Source organism: Hemiscyllium ocellatum, chromosome 33 (genome assembly GCF_020745735.1).
Source record: "Hemiscyllium ocellatum isolate sHemOce1 chromosome 33, sHemOce1.pat.X.cur, whole genome shotgun sequence".
NCBI classification, from domain to species: Eukaryota; Metazoa; Chordata; class Chondrichthyes; order Orectolobiformes; family Hemiscylliidae; genus Hemiscyllium; species Hemiscyllium ocellatum.
In genome coordinates this window covers 21,426,792-21,432,207 of record NC_083433.1, presented here as the reverse complement: position 1 = coordinate 21,432,207, position 5,416 = coordinate 21,426,792, and the positions used below count along the sequence as shown (strand labels likewise).

The 5,416-nt window shown below is 54.2% G+C and overlaps 1 pseudogene; it reads right to left on the bottom strand.

The window, feature by feature from the left end:
• Positions 1-1,847: 1,847 nt before the first annotated feature.
• Positions 1,848-1,985, bottom strand: LOC132831554 (U1 spliceosomal RNA; annotated as a pseudogene).
• Between the last annotated feature and the right edge of the window lie 3,431 nt (positions 1,986-5,416).

Sequence of the window (5,416 nt, the reverse complement as noted above, 5' to 3'; positions counted from 1 at the left end):
ATGTTAGAGTTGATTTTTCTCTGCACTTTCTCTCTGTATCTGTGTCAAATTGAATTGGCTTTATTGCCACGTGTATTCAAATGAGTACAGTGAAAAGTTTACAGTCGCCCCCATTACAGCACCATCTGAGGGACTGAGGTACAGATCCTTAAGATCGAATTCTTAGGAAACAAAATACAATGAGGTAAGAATGACATATTCCAGCATTATAGTTCATAGGAATAAATTAGAAAAATAAAGTAAAATGTTCAGAATGTTAGTCTTTCCTGCCCAGTCTATGCCAGCCCCAATTCCCCCCCGCCCACACTGCTCCCGCCGACTGCCTCAGTGCAGCTGAGGATGGAGCCAACAATATAGACCTCACTCCACTGTAGGAGCCATCTCTTCACCGCTGGGCCCACTCTGCTAACGCCACTGAACCCACACTCGCCCTTTTACCCACAGGCCCCGGCTCTGCTCCCAGGCCAGGCCAGGCCAGGACACCAGGCCCACTTTGGTGGCAGACATCACCTGGAAGACTCCGCTGCTGCCATTCCACCATCGCTGGAGCAGCTTTGCTGCCATCGGCCTCGCTGCCAGGAGAATGACCAGTCAAGTCAGGTTGTGGGATCCCATGACTCAGCCAATGTCAAATGGCTATCAGATCAGCCCCCACAGCCCCTTCCCAACCCCCGCCCCACCCCCGACGCATCAAATTGATCCAAATATTTTCTTGAACAAGAAAGAAATGTCTTTGGTCTGTTTCCTGAATAGAGTGAAACCTCCATCTCTGTTTGTTTCTTCGCAAACTACTGTACGGAAGCGACCTGCTTTAGTAGCTACGTCTGTACGTAAAGATTATTCACGCAGACGATCGCCCAAGGCTGGAACTGGCTTCAGCTCCCTGGTGCCACCAGGCAGCCGTACTAACCACTGATCCACTGTGCCACCCGTACGATTTGGAACGATTTGTCATCATTTGCGGTGCAAGTAGCGAAACAGTTGTCAGTTTGTCAACTGGGTCGGATTATAATGTTGTCAGCGATCTGCAGCAATGTGAACGGAGATGTCGAATCGAGCTGCTGGTGGTGATGAGGCGCGCTTGCAGCGTGACATGTTTACACGGGGAGATCAGCTCCCTCCCCATTCTCCACAGAGAGTCGGATACAAGTAGAGAGGATATTGAAAGTCTATGATAAATAAAGGGGGCACAGATGTAATTTACTAACACAACTTTTCAGATTGATGTGGAATGCCAACGAGCGAAACCTGTAAGTAAAAACCTGGTCATCAGGTGTGAGGCACTGTCAGTGTTGTGAAATGTGGCGCAGGTCTGGCCTATTCCCAGAACCTGTGTCATCGCAGTCACCTGGGCCATCTTCCATTTTGTATGGAGATCAAAGATGGACCTGGTCCGAAGGGACTCGCTATACAAAGATCTGGGCAACGGGGGAAAAATACACCCAATGCCACCCTCACCCTGATGGCCACCTTTGTGTGTGGCTGCATCAAGCTGTGCGTGGATCCCCGGTACGCAAACACCAAGTGTCACTACGTACTGAGGTTCTACCTGTCCCCGGTGTTGCGAAGGATGGGCCTGGCCTCGCTGCCGCGGAACGCTCCGAGTAGTTGGACCGTTCCGTGTCACCTGTCCTTCGTGGAGAAATTTATGAAGGAAAACACCTTTGACCACAAGTCCATCAGGAAGTGGTCAGCACGTAGCATCCTTGAGATTGGAGAGGGAAGAAAGGTACACCAAAGACTGTTCCAGCAAATTTGGAGGAGTTAACAGAGCAGGGACAAATTGTAGCAGAACAGCACCGCCTACTGGGAAAACACAACTCTGATTCTATCTTGCGTTTGGAAATCAGGGGAGAGCGCGAACGCAGTCCCCCACTACCACAAATGTTGCAGTCGAGTATCCCACCTGTGGGGACATCGCAGGCGTCGGCACACCCAAAGTGCAATGGGATCACCTCGTCCTGGGAGCGCCACCTTTTTATTTATTTCAAAAATATACTCTATTCATAAAATAATTTGATGATCTGTACATTTGGTCATGCCATACATACGTAAATGTTTACCTTGGCCCCCGAGGCCCGTTCGAACTGGTCACAAATGCACATGAGTCTGCGCACGGACAGCGGATCCGAGCAGAAAACGGCGACGTCATCCATGTACAGGGAGGCCTTAACCTGCTGGCCCCCGCTGCCCGGAATAGTCACCCCTCTCAGGCTCGCATCCTTCCTGATGGACTCGGCAAATGGCTCTATGCAGCACACAAACAAGGCAGGAGAGAGAGGGCAGCCCTGCCTGACTCCAGATCTGACTGGGAAGCTATCTGATTCCCACCCATTGATTGAGACTGCACTTACGATGTTGGTGTAGAGCAGTCTGATCCAATTGCAGATTCCCTCCCCAAAGCCCATTTTGGAGAGAACATCTCTCATATACATGTGTGATATCCTGTCAAAGGCTTTCTCCTGGTCCAGGCTGATCAGGCAGGCGTCCAACCCTCTGTCCTGCACGTAGGCGATCGTATCCCTGAGGAGTGCGAGACTCTCAGCGATCTTCCTGCCTGGCACAGCACAGGTTTGGTCAGGGTGAATCACCGACCCCAGAGCAGACCTGACCCGGTTGGCAATTACCTTTGACAGGATTTTGTAATCTGCATTCAACAGTGTGATCGGTCTCCAATTTTTGAGTTCCTCGCTCTCCCCCTTCCGCTTATAGATGAGGGTGATGATGCCTTTCCTCATGGATTCGCTCATGGTACCTGCCCGAAGCATACTGACATACACCTCCAGCAGGTCCTGGCCAATCAAGTCCCACAGAGCGGAATAGAGCTCGACCGGTAAGCCATCGCTTCCGGGAGTTTTATTCTTTTCGAAGGACTCGAGGGCCTTGGTCAGCTCGTCCAGAGATAGCGGCTGGTCCAGCCTCTCGCGTGTTCTGTCGTCTAAGACCTCCGTGATAGACGACAGGAACGACTGGGAGGCCGCGCTGTCGGTCGGCTTCGCGTCATACAGACTGGCATAGAAGGATTTACTGATCCTCATGACGTCAGCCTGAGATGACGTTGTCGAGCCGTCTTCTTCCTTCAGGCTGCTGAGCACAGAGCTCCCTTTGTGCACCTTCTGGAAGAAGAAACGTGAGCACGTCTCGTCCTGCTCCACCGAGCGGACCCTGGACCGGAAGATTATCTTGGAGGCCTCTGAGGCAAAGAGCGAGGCTTGCTGGCCCTTCACCTCCTTGAGGTCCTCCGTGACATCGACCCCCATCGTCTGCAGCAGGAGCAGGTTCTGCATATTTTCCTGGAGCTGGGACAGTTTTCCCCGCCTCTCTCTCGCCTCCTGAACACCTTTGAGGATGAAGAACCTCTTGATGTTCCCTTTAACTGTTTCCCACCAGTCTGCTGGAGACTCAAAGAGGGGCTTCACGGTTCTCCAACCTGCGTAGTCCCTCTTGAGCTCCTCAATGTTTCCCGGGGTCAACAGCTTAGTGTTCAGCTTCCACGTTCCCTTACCCGCCCGCTGCTCGTCCTGTAGGTGACAGTCGGCCAGCAGGAGGCAGTGGTCAGAGAAGAACACCGGCTTGACGTCGGTGGATCTGACCGAGAGCGTTCGGGACACAAACAGGTAATCTATCCTTGAGCGGATAGACCCGTCTGCCCGTGACCAGGTGTATCTACGCTGCGCTCCGTCTGCAGGGGTGCTGAAGACGTCGTGCAGCTTGGCATCTTTTACCGCGTCCATCAGGGCTCTGGACGTGGCGTCCAGTTTACTGTCCCCCCCGCCGGATCGTCCATCTGCATCAATGATACAGTTGAAGTCTCCGGCCAGAATGACCGGCCTGGACGTAGCCAGCAACAGTGGAAGCTGCTGCAGGACGGCCAACCGTTCACTCTTACCCACTGGGGCGTACACATTGATCAGTCTCAGGGGAGCATTCCTGTACATAACGTCGGCGACGAGGAGGCGCCCGCCCACCACCTCCTTAACCTCGGAGATGGTGAAGTTGCTTCCTCGCAACAGGATACCCAGGCCGGAGGCGCGGCTATCGTTGCCCCCCGACCAAACTGACTGCCCATGGGCCCACAAGCTCGACCATCTCCTGTAGCTGCTGAGGTGCGGTATCCCACACTCCTGCAGAAACAGGAGGTCGGCTTTAACGCTGGCCAGGAAGGCCATCGTTGAAACACATCGCGTAGCCGATTTGATGCTACGCACATTGATGCTGGCAACTTTAAACCCCATTTTAACAATTTACAAGGTTAATAGTGTCCATTTGCTGCTGGTCTTGCTCCTCTGGGGTAGCTGCGTGCATCCCCGTGGTGACGGCAAACTGCTGGACCATCCCAGGGCTGAGGTAGCTGTCCGGCTCCACGCTGGAGCCATTTCCCCGCTCTGGTGTCTTTGTGTCAAGCCCAGGGTCCGCACCGTCCAGTTCTCCATCTGACAGTGGGGCTGTCACAGGACCGCTGCTCCCAGTTACCTGGAGCTGTGGGCCGGTGGACACCTCTTGGTTCTCACCGGGTAGGGGGAGGCCTTTACCCATCCCCACAGAGGGATCGTCTTTCCCTTCTTGGGTGGTGCTGCCCTCCTTTCTCCCCATGGCGCTCTGTCTCTTCCTCTGGTGGCGACCCTTCTTGCGCCCGTCCTCACCATCAGAAGAGCTGCCTGTATCCTCGGCTTGGAGGTGTCGTTTCCCCCTTCTCTGGGTGGCTTTGGGGCCCGAGACAGGTTTCCTCTTCCTATTTCTGACTGTGATCCAGTCATCTGCCTCCTTTGATTCCTCCTCTTCCATTTCCTCCGTCTGCCTTGAAGGAGCTTGGATCGGCTGCTGTACCTCCCCGCTGTCTGCCGTCTGCTCCGCTACCGCCTGCTCTTCCTTCTGGGTGTCTCCAGGCACCGTTTCCGTGCTATCTTGTGGTGCCCTGCTGTGCTTTGGCGGTCCCCGGCTCGTGTTGCCACCTCTGGCCATCTGTGCGTAAGTGGCGGCTCCTCGTCTTGGGCAGGCCTTGTACATGTGGCCCGCCTCTCCGCACAGGTTACAGTTCTTGGCCTCCTTGCAATCCTTGGTCAGGTGGCCTTCCTGTTTGCAATTTCGGCATACAGTCACCTTACAGTCGGCCGCCATGTGGCCTGACCTCCCGCAGGTTCGGCACACCTTCGGCTGCCCTGCGTATGTCAGGTAACCTCTGCTTCCTCCGATGGCGAAGCTGGAGGGTGGGTGGAGGATGTTCCCGCTGGCATCGACCCTCAGGGTTACCTTGACCTGCCGCTTACTGGTCCAGATCCCGAAAGGATCGAACACATCGGTGCTTTCGCTTTCAATCTGGACATACCTCTTCAAGAAGGTGAGAACATCTGCCGCTGGGACGTAAGGGTTGTACATTTGGATTGTCACAACCCGACTCCTCTGCGCAGGAAGCACA